The sequence below is a fragment of the Homalodisca vitripennis genome, chromosome 3 (assembly GCF_021130785.1).
Source record: "Homalodisca vitripennis isolate AUS2020 chromosome 3, UT_GWSS_2.1, whole genome shotgun sequence".
Classification (NCBI taxonomy): domain Eukaryota; kingdom Metazoa; phylum Arthropoda; class Insecta; order Hemiptera; family Cicadellidae; genus Homalodisca; species Homalodisca vitripennis.
In genome coordinates this window covers 192,334,420-192,358,023 of record NC_060209.1, presented here as the reverse complement: position 1 = coordinate 192,358,023, position 23,604 = coordinate 192,334,420, and positions in this window count along the sequence as shown.

The window sequence follows — 23,604 nt, the reverse complement described above, 5'->3', positions numbered from 1 at the left end:
TTAAGATGTAAATATGTACATACTTTCAGTAATTTTGTATCGTATTAAAAGGTTCTTAGTTTCAAAAAAATCTTTCGAGAACGTCTAAGAAGCTTTCAATTAAACCGAAACAAGTTAAATGCTGCAACAAATTAATCTGAAATATTTGTGACATGTAAGTGGTGCTAGGGACTTAATAAGAAAGCAATTATCACCAAGAACAGAAAAGTGTCAGGATATTAACAAACTGCCAAAATTACACCTTTTAGAGGAGACTACTAACGAGTTCATCAAATATTCAGCAAGAATATTCCATCTACTTTAAAAGGACCGACCTTACACATGGTGGAAAGTAGCTCATTCACAAGCAACTGACTTACTCTGCACGACAGATTTGTGGATATACTCATACCAACATATTATAACACAAACCTTAATTTTGAATAAAGAATCTGACCTATCTGAGATAAAGAGTGGTGATAACAAACATTTCAAAATTTTCTTAGTGCTTCGACTTTTTTAAAGTTTATTCGGGAAACTCAAACTTTACAATTTAAACACTCAAAAAGTCCACACCTTAGAAAAAAAAAACTAAAAAGAGTTTGGAGATATTTATCGTTAAAATGAGACACCTCCCATGATTTGTGTAGTGTAGTAGTATTATTAGTAGCATAGTAGTATTTCAGATACATAAATGCTTAAGATCATTTTATTGCAGCCGGCTCTAAATTCTTTCATGGCTCATTTATTAAACGGAGAGCAACTCATGGAGAGATTTCCAGTTGTAAAGGTTGCTGCTGTGAAGAGTCCGGGTTAAAAATATATCCTTCAGTAATTAAATATATTTGTTACATAGTCCTGCAAATATTTCCTTTTAACTATAATGTGTGTATCATTTTGCATTAAAATACTGCGACCAATTTTTCGAGATCTCTCAGAAATCTACTTATTATAATACCTGACGATATTTTGGATTTTTATTCCAAAATAAAGAAACAACAGTTTGTAGTTTGCAGATAAAGTTAAAATAATAATAATAGAAAAAAAACAGATACCAACAATATTTTAAAACTTCACTTACCCTTCTTTGTTGTAAGTTTGTTTAATAACGATGGAAGGTTTGAACAAGATTTCGGATATTTGCCATCGTTATAGGTTATAAAACCTTCTATAACCTATAATGATGGCAAATGTCTGAAATCCTTTTATCGTTTCATTTACCCGCCATTTCAGTTAGGGTGACCCTTTTGAGGTCGGGTCTGTGGCATTGTGTTCTACTAATAAATATACCTTTAATTGGGTTTGCTACTGGACTTTAACTAAAGGGAACTTCTTACGGTTTTAAACTGGCGGTCGTTCAAAGTTTCGAAAGGAGATAACGGTTTTGTATCGTACAGAATGACTTTAAAATTGCTTTATAGTTCTCAGTTGCTTTATAGTCCAGTTTTAATTGATCCTGTGCTCCCATTAAAACTTTTCCTCTGATTTCTTGTTTCCGCCCCCCCCCCCTGGGAGCGTGACTGTCCACTAAATACGTACTAAAACATTGTTTCATGTCCACTACTAACATCACGTAAAGATTTTTAACTCTACTTGCAATGATTGAAATAATATTAACCCGCCAGGAGGCGCATAACGGAGTTTTCCTCCGGGCACATAGTTTATTGCAAAAAATTTCAGTTTCTTGCGTTCGGCAGCCGTGAGCATCTAGTTACCTCACAATCCTCTTTCTAGGAATCGTATGCGATACCGTAATCCACCCCCTACCACCACTGCTCAGTGTCAGTTGAGATCGCGTAGATACCTGGAGGATTTCTCCTTGTGCGCCATCTCGCGTTACTGTATACTTGGAGTAAAACTCCGCGTGCGCCCGTTCGTGTGACTGTTTTTCATAGTGTGAGTTTATTAATTTATTTGTGAGTTTATTAGTTTTATACTGTTGTGCGAGGTGTACTATACAAAATGGACCATGAGGAAGAAAATAGGATCGCCAGACTTTTAGAAAGTGTAGAAAAGGAGGTGAGTGAAAATGAAGTTTTCAGACTTTTTGGAGGGTTTAGGAGAGGACTCTTCAATGAAATCGACGAGGAAGAAGAACTTTATGATGGAAACGATGATGTTGAAGATCTTGAAGGTTTACTAGTTCCAATAGGTGATGACAGAGCAGAGCAAGAAAATGATGCAGTAGAGGAATTGCCACACTATGTATTAGATGATACAGTCGACCTCGAAAATATTCCTCTAAAAGACAGACTGGAAAATGATGTTGAGATTCGTGCTAATGGAAGGCTTGCTTATGTTAGCAAAGATATGAAAATTCTATGGGATCTTCAACCAACGCCTCAAGCAAGAACTCTAGCCAGAAACATTCTTCGAATGAGAGTTGGTCATGTCGGAAACTATGCAAAACAAGCCAGAACGCCTACTGAGGTATGGGGGCTATTTTTTACGGAAGGGATGATCATTGAAATAGTTGAAAACACAAATATACGGATAGAAGCGCATAAAGAAAGTTTTGTGAGGGAAAGAGACTGTAAACCTACAACCCCAGCAGAGATCAAAGCTGTGTTTGGTATTTTGTATATGGCAGGAGTTTTGAAAGCATGTCTTCTAAATTTACATGATCTATGGGGTAAGGATGGACTAGGTATTAAGTTTTTTTCTGCCGTCATTTCCATAAAAAGATTCAAGTTTCTTCTACGTGCACTAAGGTTTGATGATATAAACGCAAGAGATGACAGGAAATCAATCGACAAACTGGCACCAATCAGAGACTTATTTGCAGAGTTTGTAGATAACATCCAGAAACACTATGTTGTGAGTGAGTTTGTCACAGTGGATGAGATGCTTGAAGCATTTCGGGGTGGGAGTGATATCCATTATTTTACAACGCCAGTATGGGAGGAGTTGATGTTGTTGATAGATACAAGGAAAACTACAATATAGCAAGAATTAGCAACCGATGGCCGATGACTGTCTTTTATTCGCTCTTGAACATTGTAGCACTGAACGGCTTCATTATTTTGAAGGAGAATATGTAACAGCCGCAAATTTTGAGAAGAGGTTTCCTGAGAAACTTGGCAAAGGATCGCTGTAAACAGCACATGCTATCTCGAGTGGATGTTGCAGGCACTCCAAGATTGACGAAGGAGCTAATCTGTAGAATTCTAGGAGTGGAAATGCCTCAAGCTCGACGAGCACCACCACCAGCAGATATCTTTACTGGAAGATGCTTCAAGTGTGATTGGCGCAAAAATCGACCATCCAAAACTAGATGTGCGAAGTGCCAATTCTTCATCTGCAAAGAACACGCCGCCCCCGCCCAGTGCATTGACTGCGTCCAAGGTGAAGAGGAAATGGAAGTGGATGATGAGTGAAAAAAAGGAAAGACTCATTATTATGTATGGAAATAGTTATGTTATTCATTATTTCTAATTAATCAATTTTCTTATTATTTGTAATAACTCAATAGCAGTACTTTATGGGAGATTTAGACATTAGGTCATCATAAATATCCACTAGTATACCTATTTTTATATTTTATATTATATAACATACAATTATACAATTTATAAATTGTTCTAATAAGTAATAAAGTGTTATTTGGTTAGTATTTACTTCAATATATACTGTTTATACTATGAAAATAGCGTTTTTACTAAACCTGGAGCCCTCTCACGTTATAGAATCTATGCGCCTCCTGGCGGGTTAAACAGTCCCGGAACTTAATTGACGTCCTAGTTCTTCTTACCTTGTGCGTGGTTTCTAGCTCGTGGTTAATAGTTCGTGTATTTTCGTAATTATTGTCGCGAGTATTCAGGTGTTGCCTCGTCCTGTGTAGATTTGGACAAGGCGATCGGTGGATAGGGAACTGTCTCGCGGCGGGCGTGGAATGTAGATAATTCAAGATGGCGTCTGACAGCCGCGACAACTAGTCTTGCTACAACGAGGAGGGCGGCACAGTTATAGTCGGTCCTCGCGATCTCTGTCGCCGGCATCCCGTCGCCTCAACATCCTGTCGCTCGGTCGTCACACTTCAAAAGTGTGTGAAGTTTCCGTAGACAACCCCGGGATATCCAGAGCTGTAGAAGGTGTGTGAAGTTTCCGCAGACAACCCCGGGATATCCAGAGCTGTAGAAGGTGTGTGAAGTTTCCGTAGACAACCCCGGGATATCCAGAGCTGTAGAAGGTGTCTGAAGTTTCCGTAGACAACCCCGGGATATCCAGAGCTGTAGAAGGTGTGTGAAGTTTCCGTAGACAACCCCGGGATATCCAGAGCTGTAGAACGTGTCTGAAGTTTCCGTAGACAACCCCGGGATATCCAGAGCTGTAGAAGGTGTTTGAAGAGGAGTCTCCCAGACGACCCCGGGATATCCTGAGCTGTAGAAGGTGTCTGAAGTTTCCGTAGACAACCCCGGGATATCCAGAGCTGTAGAAGGTGTGTGAAGTTTCAGTAGACAACCCCGGGATATCCAGAGCTGTAGAAGGTGTTTGAAGAGGAGACTCCCAGACAACCCCGGGATATCCAGAGCTGTAGAAGGTGTGTGAAGTTTCCGTAGACAACCCCGGGATATCCAGAGCTGTAGAAGGTGTGTGAAGTTTCCGTAGACAACCCCGGGATATCCAGAGCTGTAGAAGGTGTCTGAAGTTTCCGTAGACAACCCCGGGATATCCAGAGCTGTAGAAGGTGTGTGAAGTTTCAGTAGACAACCCCGGGATATCCAGAGCTGTAGAAGGTGTTTGAAGAGGAGTCTCCCAGACAACCCCGGGATATCCATAGCTGTAGAAGGTGTGTGAAGTTTCCGTAGACAACCCCGGGATATCCAGAGCTGTAGAAGGTGTCTGAAGTTTCCCTAGACAACCCCGGGATATCCATAGCTGTAGAAGGTGTTTGAAGAGGAGTCTCCCAGACAACCCCGGGATATCCATAGCTGTAGAAGGTGTTTGAAAAGGAGTCTCCCAGACAACCCCGGGATATCCATAGCTGTAGAAAGGCTTTTTGTACTATGACCTTTATCTGGATTTATTGGATTCCTGGACTTATGTGACTGGTGGACCATTCCTGGGTATACCCTTGCAGTGATCAGTGCTGGCCTGGTTTGACCACCGCGGACCAACCTACCCGAGCTGTAGAAGGTGTGTGAAGTTTCCGTAGACAACCCCGGGATATCCAGAGCTGTAGAAGGTGTTTGAAGAGGAGTCTCCCAGACAACCCTGGGATATCCATAGCTGTAGAAGGTGTTTGAAGAGGAGTCTCCCAGACAACCCCGGGATATACATAGCCGTAGAAGGTGTGTGAAGTTTCCGTAGATAAGCCCGGGATATCCAGAGCTGTAGAAGGTGTTTGAAGTTTCCCTAGACAACCCCGGGATATCCAGAGCTGTAGAAGGTGTCTGAAGTTTCCCTAGACAACCCCGGGATATCCATAGCTGTAGAAGGACCATTCCTGGGTGTACCCTTGCAGTGATCAGTGCTGGCCTGGTTTGACCACCGCGGACCAACCTACCCGAGCTGTAGAAGGTGTGTGAAGTTTCCGTAGACAACCCCAGGATATCCAGAGCTGTAGAAGGTGTCTGAAGTTTCCGTAGACAACCCCGGGATATCCAGAGCTGTAGAAGGTGTGTGAAGTTTCCGTAGACAACCCCGGGATATCCAGAGCTGTAGAAGGTGTGTAAAGTTTCCGTAGACAACCCCGGGATATCCAGAGCTGTAGAAGGTGTGTGAAGTTTCCCTAGACAACCCCGGGATATTCAGAGCTGTAGAAGGTGTTTGAAGAGGAGTCTCCCAGACAACCCCGGGATATCCATAGCTGTAGAAGGTGTTTGAAGAGGAGTCTCCCAGACAACCCCGGGATATCCATAGCTCTAGAAGGGCTTTTTGTACTACGACCTTTAACTGGATTTATTGGATTCCTGGACTTTTGTGACTGGTGGACCATTCCTGGGTGTACCCTTGCAGTAATCAGTGCTGGCCTGGTATGACCACCGCGGACCAACCTACCCGAGCTGTAGAAGGTGTGTGAAGTTTCCGTAGACAAGCCCGGGATATCCAGAGCTGTAGAAGGTGTGTGAAGTTTCCGTAGATAACCCCGGGATATCCAGAGCTGTAGAAGGTGTCTGAAGTTTCCCTAGACAACCCCGGGATATCCAGAGCTGTAGAAGGTGTTTGAAGAGGAGTCTCCCAGACAACCCCTGGATATTCGTAGCTGTAGAAGGTGTTTGAAGAGGAGTCTCCCAGACAACCCCGGGATATCCATAGCTGTAGAAGGTGTGTGAAGTTTCCGTAGATAAGCCCGGGATATCCAGAGCTGTAGAAGGTGTGTGAAGTTTCCGTAGACAACCCCGGGATATCCAGAGCTGTAGAAGGTGTCTGAAGTTTCCCTAGATAACCCCGGGATATCCATAGCTGTAGAAGGTGTTTGAAGAGGAGTCTCCCAGACAACCCTGGGATATCCATAGCTGTAGAAGGTGTTTGAAGAGGAGTCTCCCAGACAACCCCGGGATATCCATAGCTGTAGAAGGTGTTTGAAGAGGAGTTTCCCAGACAACCCCGGGATATCCATAGCTATATATGATCATTAAATCATAATCATTAAATATCCTGAGAAAACCTTCTGTAAAAAGTTGTATAAATGGCTGATAAATAATCCCTTTTATTCCATTGACGAATTTTTTAATTTGAATATCATAGACTTTTGAATTAATATTATTCAAGTTTTGTATAGTTATAATTTTAATTAGACTTAGTTGTACTTGACATACTTGTATATATACATGTGAATTATGACTTTGTCAATGCTTCCCTGCTTAACGGCAACTAAATTATTATTATTATTATTAGCTGTAGAAGGGCTTTTGTACTACGACCTTTATCTGGATTTATTGGATTCCTGGACTTTTGTGCCTGTTGGACCATTCCTGGGTGTACCCCTGCAGTGATCAGTGCTGGCCTGGTTTGACCACCGCGGACCAACCTACCCGAGCTGTAGAAGGTGTGTGAAGTTTCCGTAGACAACCCCGGGATATCCAGAGCTGTAGAAGGTGTGTGAAGTTTCCCTAGACAACCCCGGGATATCCAGAGCTGTAGAAGGTGTCTGAAGTTTCCCTAGACAACCCCGGGATATCCAGAGCTGTAGAAGGTGTTTGAAGAGGAGTCTCCCAGACAACCCCGGGATATCCATAGCTATATATGATCATTAAATCATAATCATTAAATATCCTGAGAAAACCTTCTGTAAAAAGTTGTATAAATGGCTGATAAATAATCCCTTTTATTCCATTGACGAATTTTTTAATTTGAATATCATAGACTTTTGAATTAATATTATTCAAGTTTTGTATAGTTATAATTTTAATTAGACTTAGTTGTACTTGACATGCTTGTATGTATACATGTGAATTATGACTTTGTCAATGCTTCCCTGCTTAACGGCAAATAAATTATTATTATTATTATTATTATTATTATTAGCTGTAGAAGGGCTTTTGTACTACGACCTTTATCTGGATTTATTGGATTCCTGGACTTTTGTGCCTGTTGGACCATTCCTGGGTGTACCCTTGCAGTGATCAGTGCTGGCCTGGTTTGACCACCGCGGACCAACCTACCCGAGCTGTAGAAGGTGTGTGAAGTTTCCGTAGACAACCCCGGGATATCCAGAGCTGTAGAAGGTGTCTGAAGTTTCCGTAGACAACCCCGGGATATCAAGAGCTGTAGAAGGTGTGTGAAGTTTTCCGTAGACAACCCCGGGATATCCAGAGCTGTAGAAGGTGTGTGAAGTTTCCCTAGACAACCCCGGGATATTCAGAGCTGTAGAAGGTGTTTGAAGAGGAGTCTCCCAGACAACCCCGGGATATCCATAGCTATATATGATCATTAAATCATAATCATTAAATATCCTGAGAAAACCTTCTGTAAAAAGTTGTATAAATGGCTGATAAATAATCCCTTTTATTCCATTGACGAATTTTTTAATTTGAATATCATAGACTTTTGAATTAATATTATTCAAGTTTTGTATAGTTATAATTTTAATTAGACTTAGTTGTACTTGACATGCTTGTATGTATACATGTGAATTATGACTTTGTCAATGCTTCCCTGCTTAACGGCAAATAAATTATTATTATTATTATTATTATTATTATTATTATTATTATTAGCTGTAGAAGGGCTTTTGTACTACGACCTTTATCTGGATTTATTGGATTCCTGGACTTTTGTGACTGGTGGACCATTCCTGGGTGTACCCTTGCAGTGATCAGTGCTGGCCTGGTATGACCACCGCGGACCAACCTACCCGAGCTGTAGAAGGTGTGTGAAGTTTCCGTAGACAACCCCGGGATATCCAGAGCTGTAGAAGGTGTCTGAAGTTTCCGTAGACAACCCCGGGATATCCAGAGCTGTAGAAGGTGTTTGAAGAGGAGTCTCCCAGACAACCCCTGGATATTCGTAGCTGTAGAAGGTGTTTGAAGAGGAGTCTCCCAGACAACCCCGGGATATCCATAGCTGTAGAAGGTGTGTGAAGTTTCCGTAGATAAGCCCGGGATATCCAGAGCTGTAGAAGGTGTGTGAAGTTTCTGTAGACAACCCCGGGATATCCAGAGCTGTAGAAGGTGTCTGAAGTTTCCCTAGATAACCCCGGGATATCCATAGCTGTAGAAGGTGTTTGAAGAGGAGTCTCCCAGACAACCCTGGGATATCCATAGCTGTAGAAGGTGTTTGAAGAGGAGTCTCCCAGACAACCCCGGGATATCCATAGCTGTAGAAGGTGTTTGAAGAGGAGTCTCCCAGACAACCCCGGGATATCCATAGCTATATATGATCATTAAATCATAATCATTAAATATCCTGAGAAAACCTTCTGTAAAAAGTTGTATAAATGGCTGATAAATAATCCCTTTTATTCCATTGACGAATTTTTTAATTTGAATATCATAGACTTTTGAATTAATATTATTCAAGTTTTGTATAGTTATAATTTTAATTAGACTTAGTTGTACTTGACATGCTTGTATGTATACATGTGAATTATGACTTTGTCAATGCTTCCCTGCTTAACGGCAAATAAATTATTATTATTATTATTATTATTATTATTAGCTGTAGAAGGGCTTTTGTACTACGACCTTTATCTGGATTTATTGGATTCCTGGACTTTTGTGCCTGTTGGACCATTCCTGGGTGTACCCTTGCAGTGATCAGTGCTGGCCTGGTTTGACCACCGCGGACCAACCTACCCGAGCTGTAGAAGGTGTGTGAAGTTTCCGTAGACAACCCCGGGATATCCAGAGCTGTAGAAGGTGTGTGAAGTTTCCGTAGACAACCCTGGGATATCCAGAGCTGTAGAAGGTGTCTGAAGTTTCCGTAGACAACCCCGGGATATCCAGAGCTGTAGAAGGTGTCTGAAGTTTCCCTAGACAACCCCGGGATATCCAGAGCTGTAGAAGGTGTTTGAAGAGGAGTCTCCCAGACAACCCCGGGATATCCATAGCTGTAGAAGGTGTTTGAAGAGGAGTCTCCCAGACAACCCCGGGATATCCATAGCTATATATGATCATTAAATCATAATCATTAAATATCCTGAGAAAACCTTCTGTAAAAAGTTGTATAAATGGCTGAAAAATAAAACCTTTTATTCCATTGACGAATTTTTTAATTTGAATATCATAGACTTTTGAATTAATATTATTCAAGTTTTGTATAGTTATAATTTTAATTAGACTTAGTTGTACTTGACATGCTTGTATGTATACATGTGAATTATGACTTTGTCAATGCTTCCCTGCTTAACGGCAAATAAATTATTATTATTATTATTATTATTATTATTAGCTGTAGAAGGGCTTTTGTACTACGACCTTTATCTGGATTTATTGGATTCCTGGACTTTTGTGCCTGTTGGACCATTCCTGGGTGTACCCTTGCAGTGATCAGTGCTGGCCTGGTTTGACCACCGCGGACCAACCTACCCGAGCTGTAGAAGGTGTGTGAAGTTTCCGTAGACAACCCCGGGATATCCAGAGCTGTAGAAGGTGTCTGAAGTTTCCGTAGACAACCCCGGGATATCCAGAGCTGTAGAAGGTGTGTGAAGTTTCCGTAGACAACCCCGGGATATCCAGAGCTGTAGAAGGTGTCTGAAGTTTCCCTAGACAACCCCGGGATATTCCAGAGCTGTAGAAGGTGTTTGAAGAGGAGTCTCCCAGACAACCCCGGGATATCCATAGCTGTAGAAGGTGTTTGAAGAGGAGTCTCCCAGACAACCCCGGGATATCCATAGCTGTAGAAGGGCTTTTGTACTACGACCTTTATCTGGATTTATTGGATTACTGGACTTTTGTGACTGGTGGACCATTCCTGGGTGTACCCTTGCAGTGATCAGTGCTGGCCTGGTATGACCACCGCGGACCAACCTACCCGAGCTGTAGAAGGTGTGTGAAGTTTCCGTAGACAACCCCGGGATATCCAGAGCTGTAGAAGGTGTGTGTGAAGTTTCCGTAGATAACTCCGGGATATCCAGAGCTGTAGAAGGTGTCTGAAGTTTCCCTAGACAACCCCGGGATATCCAGAGCTGTAGAAGGTGTTTGAAGAGGAGTCTCCCAGACAACCCCTGGATATTCGTAGCTGTAGAAGGTGTTTGAAGAGGAGTCTCCCAGACAACCCCGGGATATCCATAGCTGTAGAAGGTGTGTGAAGTTTCCGTAGATAAGCCCGGGATATCCAGAGCTGTAGAAGGTGTGTGAAGTTTCCGTAGACAACCCCGGGATATCCATAGCTGTAGAAGGTGTTTGAAGAGGAGTCTCCCAGACAACCCTGGGATATCCATAGCTGTAGAAGGTGTTTGAAGAGGAGTCTCCCAGACAACCCCGGGATATCCATAGCTGTAGAAGGTGTTTGAAGAGGAGTCTCCCAGACAACCCCGGGATATCCATAGCTGTAGAAGGGCTTTTGTACTACGACCTTTATCTGGATTTATTGGATTCCTGGACTTTTGTGACTGGTGGACCATTCCTGGGTGTACCCTTGCAGTGATCAGTGCTGGCCTGGTTTGACCACGGCGGACCAACCTACCCGAGCTGTAGAAGGTGTGTGAAGTTTCCGTAGACAACCCCGGGATATCCAGAGCTGTAGAAGGTGTCTGAAGTTTCCGTAGACAACCCCGGGATATCCAGAGCTGTAGAAGGTGTGTGAAGTTTCCGTAGACAACCCCGGGATATCCAGAGCTGTAGAAGGTGTTTGAAGAGGAGTCTCCCAGAAAACCCTGGGATATCCATAGCTGTAGAAGGTGTTTGAAGAGGAGTCTCCCAGACAACCCCGGGATATACAAAGCTGTAGAAGGTGTGTGAAGTTTCCGTAGATAAGCCCGGGATATCCAGAGCTGTAGAAGGTGTCTGAAGTTTCCCTAGACAACCCCGGGATATCCATAGCTGTAGAAGGTTTTTGAAGAGGAGTCTCCTAGACAACCCTGGGATATCCATAGCCGTAGAAGTTGTTTGAAGAGGAGTCTCCCAGACAACCCCGGGATATCCATAGCTGTAGAAGGGCTTTTGTACTACGACCTTTATCTGGATTTATTGGATTCCTGGACTTTTGTGACTGGTGGACCATTCCTGCGTGTACCCTTGCAGTGATCAGTGCTGGCCTGGTTTGACCACCGCGGACCAACCTACCCGAGCTGTAGAAGGTGTGTGAAGTTTCCGTAGACAACCCCGGGATATCCAGAGCTGTAGAAGGTGTCTGAAGTTTCCGTAGAAAACCCCGGGATATCCAGAGCTGTAGAAGGTGTGTGAAGTTTCCGTAGACAACCCCGGGATATCCAGAGCTGTAGAAGGTGTCTGAAGTTTCCGTAGACAACCCCGGGATATCCAGAGCTGTAGAAGGTGTGTGAAGTTTCCGTAGACAACCCCGGGATATCCAGAGCTGTAGAAGGTGTCTGAAGTTTCCCTAGACAACCCCGGGATATTCAGAGCTGTAGAAGGTGTTTGAAGAGGAGTCTCCCAGACAACCCCGGGATATCCATAGCTGTAGAAGGTGTTTGAAGAGGAGTCTCCCAGACAACCCCGGGATATCCATAGCTCTAGAAGGCCTTTTTGTACTACGACCTTTAACTGGATTTATTGGATTCCTGGACTTTTGTGACTGGTGGACCATTCCTGGGTGTACCCTTGCAGTGATCAGTGCTGGCCTGGTATGACCACCGCGGACCAACCTACCCGAGCTGTAGAAGGTGTGTGAAGTTTCCGTAGACAACCCCGGGATATCCAGAGCTGTAGAAGGTGTGTGAAGTTTCCGTAGATAACCCCGGGATATCCAGAGCTGTAGAAGGTGTCTGAAGTTTCCCTAAACAACCCCGGGATATCCAGAGCTGTAGAAGGTGTTTGAAGAGGAGTCTCCCAGACAACCCCTGGATATTCGTAGCTGTAGAAGGTGTTTGAAGAGGAGTCTCCCAGACAACCCCGGGATATCCATAGCTGTAGAAGGTGTGTGAAGTTTCCGTAGATAAGCCCGGGATATCCAGAGCTGTAGAAGGTGTGTGAAGTTTCCGTAGACAACCCCGGGATATCCAGAGCTGTAGAAGGTGTCTGAAGTTTCCCTAGATAACCCCGGGATATCCATAGCTGTAGAAGGTGTTTGAAGAGGAGTCTCCCAGACAACCCCGGGATATCCATAGCTATATATGATCATTAAATCATAATCATTAAATATCCTGAGAAAACCTTCTGTAAAAAGTTGTATAAATGGCTGATAAATAATCCCTTTTATTCCATTGACGAATTTTTTAATTTGAATATCATAGACTTTTGAATAAATATTATTCAAGTTTTGTATAGTTATAATTTTAATTAGACTTAGTTGTACTTGACATGCTTGTATATATACATGTGAATTATGACTTTGTCAATGCTTCCCTGCTTAACGGCAAATAAATTATTATTATTATTATTATTAGCTGTAGAAGGGCTTTTGTACTACGACCTTTATCTGGATTTATTGGATTCCTGGACTTTTGTGCCTGTTGGACCATTCCTGGGTGTACCCTTGCAGTGATCAGTGCTGGCCTGGTTTGACCACCGCGGACCAACCTACCCGAGCTGTAGAAGGTGTGTGAAGTTTCCGTAGACAACCCCGGGATATCCAGAGCTGTAGAAGGTGTGTGAAGTTTCCGTAGACAACCCTGGGATATCCAGAGCTGTAGAAGGTGTCTGAAGTTTCCGTAGACAACCCCGGGATATCCAGAGCTGTAGAAGGTGTTTGAAGAGGAGTCTCCCAGACAACCCCGGGATATCCATAGCTGTAGAAGGTGTTTGAAGAGGAGTCTCCCAGACAACCCCGGGATATCCATAGCTATATATGATCATTAAATCATAATCATTAAATATCCTGAGAAAACCTTCTGTAAAAAGTTGTATAAATGGCTGATAAATAATCCCTTTTATTCCATTGACGAATTTTTTAATTTGAATATCATAGACTTTTGAATTAATATTATTCAAGTTTTGTATAGTTATAATTTTAATTAGACTTAGTTGTACTTGACATGCTTGTACGTATACATGTGAATTATGACTTTGTCAATGCTTCCCTGCTTAACGGCAAATAAATTATTATTATTATTATTATTATTATTATTAGCTGTAGAAGGGCTTTTGTACTACGACCTTTATCTGGATTTATTGGATTCCTGGACTTTTGTGCCTGTTGGACCATTCCTGGGTGTACCCTTGCAGAGATCAGTGCTGGCCTGGTTTGACCACCGCGGACCAACCTACCCGAGCTGTAGAAGGTGTGTGAAGTTTCCGTAGACAACCCTGGGATATCCAGAGCTGTAGAAGGTGTCTGAAGTTTCCGTAGACAACCCCGGGATATCCAGAGCTGTAGAAGGTGTCTGAAGTTTCCCTAGACAACCCCGGGATATCCAGAGCTGTAGAAGGTGTTTGAAGAGGAGTCTCCCAGACAACCCCGGGATATCCATAGCTGTAGAAGGTGTTTAAAGAGGAGTCTCCCAGACAACCCCGGGATATCCATAGCTATATATGATCATTAAATCATAATCATTAAATATCCTGAGAAAACCTTCTGTAAAAATAGTTGTATAAATGGCTGAAAAAATAAAACCTTTTATTCCATTGACGAATTTTTTAATTTGAATATCATAGACTTTTGAATTAATATTATTCAAGTTTTGTATAGTTATAATTTTAATTAGACTTAGTTGTACTTGACATGCTTGTATGTATACATGTGAATTATGACTTTGTCAATGCTTCCCTGCTTAACGGCAAATAAATTATTATTATTATTAGCTGTAGAAGGGCTTTTGTATTACGACCTTTATCTGGATTTATTGGATTCCTGGACTTTTGTGACTGGTGGACCATTCCTGGGTGTACCCTTGCAGTGATCAGTGCTGGCCTGGTATGACCACCGCGGACCAACCTACCCGAGCTGTAGAAGGTGTGTGAAGTTTCCGTAGACAACCCCGGGATATCCAGAGCTGTAGAAGGTGTGTGAAGTTTCCGTAGATAACCCCGGGATATCCAGAGCTGTAGAAGGTGTCTGAAGTTTCCCTAAACAACCCCGGGATATCCAGAGCTGTAGAAGGTGTTTGAAGAGGAGTCTCCCAGACAACCCCTGGATATTCGTAGCTGTAGAAGGTGTTTGAAGAGGAGTCTCCCAGACAACCCCGGGATATCCATAGCTGTAGAAGGTGTGTGAAGTTTCCGTAGATAAGCCCGGGATATCCAGAGCTGTAGAAGGTGTGTGAAGTTTCCGTAGACAACCCCGGGATATCCAGAGCTGTAGAAGGTGTCTGAAGTTTCCCTAGATAACCCCGGGATATCCATAGCTGTAGAAGGTGTTTGAAGAGGAGTCTCCCAGACAACCCCGGGATATCCATAGCTATATATGATCATTAAATCATAATCATTAAATATCCTGAGAAAACCTTCTGTAAAAAGTTGTATAAATGGCTGATAAATAATCCCTTTTATTCCATTGACGAATTTTTTAATTTGAATATCATAGACTTTTGAATAAATATTATTCAAGTTTTGTATAGTTATAATTTTAATTAGACTTAGTTGTACTTGACATGCTTGTATACATACATGTGAATTATGACTTTGTCAATGCTTCCCTGCTTAACGGCAAATAAATTATTATTATTATTATTATTAGCTGTAGAAGGGCTTTTGTACTACGACCTTTATCTGGATTTATTGGATTCCTGGACTTTTGTGCCTGTTGGACCATTCCTGGGTGTACCCTTGCAGTGATCAGTGCTGGCCTGGTTTGACCACCGCGGACCAACCTACCCGAGCTGTAGAAGGTGTGTGAAGTTTCCGTAGACAAACCCGGGATATCCAGAGCTGTAGAAGGTGTGTGAAGTTTCCGTAGACAACCCTGGGATATCCAGAGCTGTAGAAGGTGTCTGAAGTTTCCGTAGACAACCCCGGGATATCCAGAGCTGTAGAAGGTGTCTGAAGTTTCCCTAGACAACCCCGGGATATCCATAGCTGTAGAAGGTGTTTGAAGAGGAGTCTCCCAGACAACCCCGGGATATCCATAGCTATATATGATCATTAAATCATAATCATTAAATATCCTGAGAAAACCTTCTGTAAAAAGTTGTATAAATGGCTGATAAATAATCCCTTTTATTCCATTGACGAATTTTTTAATTTGAATATCATAGACTTTTGAATTAATATTATTCAAGTTTTGTATAGTTATAATTTTAATTAGACTTAGTTGTACTTGACATGCTTGTACGTATACATGTGAATTATGACTTTGTCAATGCTTCCCTGCTTAACGGCAAATAAATTATTATTATTATTATTATTATTATTAGCTGTAGAAGGGCTTTTGTACTACGACCTTTATCTGGATTTATTGGATTCCTGGACTTTTGTGCCTGTTGGACCATTCCTGGGTGTACCCTTGCAGAGATCAGTGCTGGCCTGGTTTGACCACCGCGGACCAACCTACCCGAGCTGTAGAAGGTGTGTGAAGTTTCCGTAGACAACCCTGGGATATCCAGAGCTGTAGAAGGTGTCTGAAGTTTCCCTAGACAACCCCGGGATATCCATAGCTGTAGAAGGTGTTTGAGGAGGAGTCTCCCAGACAACCCCGGGATATCCATAGCTATATATGATCATTAAATCATAATCATTAAATATCCTGAGAAAACCTTCTGTAAAAAGTTGTATAAATGGCTGATAAATAATCCCTTTTATTCCATTGACGAATTTTTTAATTTGAATATCATAGACTTTTGAATTAATATTATTCAAGTTTTGTATAGTTATAATTTTAATTAGACTTAGTTGTACTTGACATGCTTGTACGTATACATGTGAATTATGACTTTGTCAATGCTTCCCTGCTTAACGGCAAATAAATTATTATTATTATTATTATTATTATTATTATTATTAGCTGTAGAAGGGCTTTTGTACTACGACCTTTATCTGGATTTATTGGATTCCTGGACTTTTGTGCCTGTTGGACCATTCCTGGGTGTACCCTTGCAGAGATCAGTGCTGGCCTGGTTTGACCACCGCGGACCAACCTACCCGAGCTGTAGAAGGTGTGTGAAGTTTCCGTAGACAACCCTGGGATATCCAGAGCTGTAGAAGGTGTCTGAAGTTTCCGTAGACAACCCCGGGATATCCAGAGCTGTAGAAGGTGTGTGAAGTTTCCGTAGACAACCCCGGGATATCCAGAGCTCTAGAAGGTGTCTGAAGTTTCCGTAGACAACCCCGGGATATCCAGAGCTGTAGAAGGTGTGTGAAGTTTCCGTAGACAACCCCGGGATATCCAGAGCTGTAGAAGGTGTTTGAAGAGGAGTCTCCCAGAAAACCCTGGGATATCCATAGCTGTAGAAGGTGTTTGAAGAGGAGTCTCCCAGACAACCCCGGGATATACATAGCTGTAGAAGGTGTGTGAAGTTTCCGTAGATAAGCCCGGGATATCCAGAGCTGTAGAAGGTGTCTGAAGTTTCCCTAGACAACCCCGGGATATCCAGAGTGTAAGACATATGTATTATTAGTAAAATAAAATTCATAGAATAGATGTACAGAAAGTTGCTGGAAAGGAAGTCTCGTATTGCAATTCGAGACAAACATCCTCCGGATGTAAGTAGATACGCACATCCGCCCAGACGCCGATGGTGAACAAACAGGAAATGCTTATTTGTAAAAACCGTGCGACAATGTAAGGGACAGCCATGCTGATATGGAAAATTGTTACTCACCAATTATGATGGAGAGATTTGGCAGAGGCGTGGTCAATGAGCTGGCGGGAGAAGAACATCAAAACTGAAGAACAAGGAGGAGAGGTGGAAGTCGAGGACGGGGAATTCGAAAAGTGAAGTTCGGGAGTGTTTGTGTTCGTGTGCGGAAAAATATCTCTAGGCGTAATAAGTGTGATGTGAAATAAAATGTAAGTAATTTTAAGAACTTAGTATATTTTAGGGTTCATTAATTATTTTCAATTCCATATCTATTTAAATGTTCACAATTTCGAAAATGTAAATTCATGTAAATGTTTAGCTATTTTAAAGAAAGTTTCTCATGTTAGTCCATGAACTCATTATTATTGCAACACTACAAAATTACTAGTAAATATTATAATGAATTAAATTTAAAATAAATTGTAATGAATAATTTAATATCAAACATGTTTTCAAAGTATTAAGGTATTAAGGTTTGTGCTTAATATGTCGATTGACGCAATCAATTAATCAATTTAATGAAATGTTGTCACAAATAAATGTGTTGGTTCATTTGAGGGTATTTGTACTGCCAATCTAACCTATTATTAAATCCTCTCACAGCAACCCTTGCTCATAGTATGTCACAAGCTTAATCTTAAACTAAACCAAACTACAAAACCTTACATGGTGGAGGCGCTAAAACTCGATTGGCATTCAAATTCCTCACATGGGCAAGCACATAGTTTCATAGGCTAGGTATAAATTAGAACTAAATAATTTTTATAAGAAAGTATTTAACTAAAATAGCCTACTTCAGTGACAAACCACTCACTTACCTAAAAGATAAATTAAATTCCCAAATAACTCAAAAATCTTTCAAACCCGTAATTAGAGTAACGCCAAGTAAACTAACGAGGTACGTCAATGGACATGTATAATTAAATGGAAACCATACTACATGAAGATTTAATACCATTAGACACATATAGGACTTCCAAAAGTGACATAATAAAAATATTAAATGAAAATGGAATACTATCTAGAGACACAGACACTGTAGCAGACCTCAGACCTATCCTAGCGGCACTTAAGAACTTAACACGTATAAGCGCAAGTCACCCTAATATTAAAACCACATTTAATAATTTAACTACACGAAAGACTCACCTTAGTGAAGAGGACAGGGAAAATTATAAGGATCTTGCTACAATCGAGGATTTTCTAGCACAGAGAACTAATTTATATGACACAGTACATAACCCTGAGGCGGACATCAAGACACAAGCACCCCCAACCTTAGCACAACATTACGAGCCACTCACACTACCTGACAGACCTAACACAGCAACCATGGGGGAAAACATACCGCTAATATCAGCTGGGACTTACACAGGTCTCCAGAGCGAAAATCCACAAGATTTTTTAGACAAATTCTTAGTTGCAGCAACTTCAAACAGATGGACAGATAACACTAAAGTTAATTTATTCCCAGCGCATTTATCAGGCACAGCACTAACTTGGTTCAAATATTATAAGCAAAAACAACTAGGGGAAGCCATACAATGGGATCAACTTGCTAAAAGTTTCATAGAGGCTTTCACTCCATTAGCACAAACCCAGAGTCTACAAATGATTTTAGAACACAAAATACAGGGAGAGAACGAGCCAACACTAACCTATTTTTTAGATATATTAACAACATGCCGAAGATATGACCCCACAATACAGGACAAGCAAATTATACATTTTATCATACAGGGACTAAAACCAGAAATCTGTGAACGAGTTATAGGCCTGAAAAACGACACCTTAAGTGATCTAGAGAATAATTTAAAAATTACAGAACAGCTAGTTCTAACACAAATGAAAAACAAAGAAAGGTACAATAGGGTTGCAGCAAACAGACCCTATAGTACACCCTTATATGAACAAAACATCATCCATAAACTACAAACAGAAGTTAACACCCTAACCAATTTAGTAGCTACCCTAACTACAAACCAAATTTCAAATCATAACCACAGGTACGAAAGGTCTCCATCCCCGTATGAAAACTCAAAATATAAGCCAAGATATGATAGAACACCTAGTCCTCCCCAGAATAGACATATGGAAAGCCCAAACTACCCCAAACAAACCCAAAGGCCACCTATGATTAAACACGTTACTTTCAGTGATAGGAGAAGACAAAACCATTCCCAAATACAACCTGCTAGACAAAATAGGTATTGCACTATTTGCCGTAAAAACAACCATAATACTGAACAATGCTGGTTCAAGCAACGTTCATTAACTTCTCAAACCCAAAGTAACTGCTTGGCACCTAAAACCAACAATACACAAGAGCTGTTCTGCAGGTACTGCAAGCGAACAAACCACAATATCGAATCATGTTACAAGTCTAATTATTATAAACAAAATCATCAAAAAAACGGGAAATAGGGGGAGGTCACACTAACCCTTACCGAACTTCCCCCTTATCAAAAGCGAAAACAAATAACACCATAGATCTTAACCAAAGGAATCAACAAACTTACAAATGTATAAGGTCTATGACATTTACTCCAACTAACCCCAAAGTAATACCACTATCAACCCCTGGAAAGACCAGTTCAGAAGTGATATTTAAAGCCATAGATTATAATCAAGAATTCCCACCCTTAAAGAAGATGCAAGAAATTGAACAACCTATTATGCAGAAGCCTATACACACCATGAAACTTCAATCTGCGTTCAATCCAACCCCAACCCTAAGTGAACCAAACCCCTCGGGGACAACAAATATAAATAAACCCAGTTTTACAAGAAACCTTGCAGTCTCAGAAAATTTCACAGGACAGATAAAACCTAGCGTATTAAAGGTAGTAGCGCACGTAAAACAGGACCCAGATTGTAGTATGGGGGAGGTAAACACACATACTGGATTGGAAGAAACCATTGACATAGACACTATACAGATTTTAAATCACATAGAGCAACAGAAGAAACAGAATATGATAGATTGTACTAACATGCATGAAATAACGCAAGACAGGATACACAGACCGAGGAAAAATAAAACATTATTATTAGAGGATATTTATGAACTCATATTTAATTGCGAAAATAAAACCAAGAAGAAGATACCTGTCCTAACAATAGACGTAGCCTTGACAACAAACCCTCGACATCCAGTACCCTGCATTATAGATACAGGATGTAACATAAACATTATTAGAGCAGACCTAGTTTGTGCAACAAAATTAAATACTAGCAACATACCCTCGTTGATATCGGCTAACGGTATACCATTAACAGTTTTGGGTTCAACAAAGATCGCCATAAAAATTGGCAAAGTAATACTTGAAGACACGTTTTATGTGACACCTGATCTAAACAGCCCTATATTGGTAGGAAACATATTCCTATTTCAGAACTGCGTGGAGTTAAACTATAAAAATAAAACAATAAAAATTACCAAATATCAGATTGAACATATAATACCTATGAATGAACAGTGGCAGTTAGACATCAAGAATTTTAAAAACACACAGGAGTTAGAAGTACAGCAAATAACAGATGTAACAGCCCCACAAGACATAATTATAGCACCACATCAGCATATTAGGATTAGCTCCTTAAAAGGTATAGAGTCTCGAACAGCCATCGAAACAGATAGGAATCTAAGAATAAAAAAGAAATGTCATGCATATCTTTCAGAAGGGGAAGATGGTACAGATACAATTGTAAATATTTATAATGCATCAAATTTCCCAAAAAGGATACCCGCACATACTACGATAGGACATATACATTACCCAACTCTTGAAGCACAGCCTACCCTGGAACACCATCCCACTAAAAGTGACACAGGAAAAACAATATTGACAGATAAGGACGGCATAGTATTTGATATCTCACCACATTTAACCCTCCAAGAACACAAACAAGTCCTTGACGTTTTACAAAAATACAGACACATATTTACAACAAAGGTAATCGATTTAACTCCTGCAAACATACCTCCTGTTAAACTCGAATTAAAACCAAATACGAAACCTGTAAACCTGTTGTTGAATGACAAGTCATGTCAATCAACAGTCGAAAGCAGTTCAAACTTTCCATTTCCGAAGAAGAGTTAGCATCCATTCCCAAACCAATCCCTAAACCAACCACTGAGGCATTGAGCGCCTTCAAAACGTGTGACACATTCAGCCGGGAAGACTCATTCTTTTTAGCCCAGGGAGAAGATCCGGTAGCTAAGAGGAAAATGACAGACTCACCCCAACTCAGATCCTCTTCCAAAACGCGAGCAGCCTCCTCCAAGGTTTCAACTCTCCGGAACCTCTTGAACCTTCCCAAGGGGAAAGAGGCTTGGGATGTCTTGATCACCCATTGCTCACAAGTCTCTGAGATCAAAGCCCTTGTAGATGACATGGATGCCGTCTTACAAGAAAAAATCCTCAGCGACATAATCAACATTCGAGGGGACACGAGAGAAATTGGGCTCGATCGATTGCAGCACTTTCTTGTAGGTCTGGCTCTAGGATTAAGGAGTGTGCGGGTAGCCGAAAATCAAGCTCGAAGAGAGCAGGAGTCAAAAATGCTAGGGACCTTGAAAGAAATATGCACACGAATGACACAAGGGGCCGACTCTATAGACACAGCCATGAAAAACATCAAAGCCAACTCTGAAGATTTGGTCAAAGAATTGAAGCAGCACTCAAGTGAGCTAGAATCTATAGTTATGATTGCCTCACGCCCTGCACCTCGTCAGGAGGTGCAACACCTATCTGCTCCCCCTCTACACTCGAGACCATCATCTCCAGCCCCATCCTCTCACCACAGGTCCACCCCGCTACCCTCTGTCCGGTACCCCACAATTCCAACTCCCATTAAAGTTCATGGGAGGAAGTTGAGAATTAGATGGCAGTCAGAGTTTCAAATGCAGGTGAAAAATGAGGAACCTGACATCCCCCTGACGGATCAAACGAAGCACTTACTACAATGTGTCAAAAGGGCAGGATATCACTGCTTTGTAGATAAGCGAGCATTGAAAATCCTCTTTCAGAACCACAGCCAGTACTGGAGAGAGGGACTGGATCCAGAGGCCATTGAGGCAAACCTCTTTGAAGAAGAGCATAACCCTACAGAACATGATGACAGGGAAGAGCAGGACAATTGGGAAGCAGGCTTAGCACTATTTTCTAACAACCCTGCCGAGTTTGACATGTACCAAGAATCAGCAGGTTCCGAGGCTCAATGATGGTTAAAGGATTACTACTTTTTATCCGGTCACATCAACTCCCTAAACCAGATATTACAAGAGATCTCCAAGATAAGGCAGCTGTTATTATAAATCCTCCATTAGTAGACTTAGAAAAAAAAAAAATAGGTATTATACTCCAGGAGTTGAGAGACCGGTTAACTTGATTACGGTTTGAATGATTCATTATAACGTTATATAACCTTGAGAGTCACTGAAGTAAGTCTAACAGAAATAAAAATGTATATTAAAATCTCGATGTTGTGTCGGAAAACGATAGAGAAAAAAGACATAAAAGTTTTAGAAAATTAAAACGCCTAACTTTGTATTTTAATGTGAGGTTTACTGTAATTTAGTGATTAAGTGATAGGTTACACGTACCAAAGATATTGGTATAGATAATCCCAATACACAGGACACTAACACAGCACACACGACACGACACGAGCAGAGCCTGTAACCCACGGTAACCGTACTTAGACTGGCTAGTAAGACTTGACCGTGACTCTGGTATGTCTCCCAGGCAGATAAGTTTTCTGCTAACTCAACTAACTTCCCACGCTATACTACACCGACTATGTTGTGACTATGACTAGGGGGCATTGCCTCGTACCGGCGGTCTGGGTCGCCAAGGGCCCTGGTGGTTCAGGCAGCTTAGTATGCAAGTAATGTTTCCCACGTACTCGTTTACTACAATAACATAGCGTACTCTAACTTGACACAACGTACATATTATACTTACCTGAGGGATACGTGTGTACATAGCCTAGTAATAAAGAATATAAAATATGATAAGGTGTACTACATATATCATATTTATTTAAGTTAGTAGATAGCAGTGTTAACATAATATACCCTACAAGGACTCAATTTTCCTGAGATGCATCTCAAAGAAAGAGACATACATGTTCTATATTATATAATCCTAGGATAAACAAATACTTCAATATATGACATGTAAATGACTTATATAACATGTTTAATTATTACATAGCTAATCTAACATTGAAGGAAAGTAACATATATTTAACATAGTATGTATTAACACGGCAATATTGCTCATAAACAAACTATACAGCCTTGATTTGGCAACATATATTATGATCATGATGATGACTATGGACAATAAGCACAAAGAAGGGATATTACATATGCCTCAGAA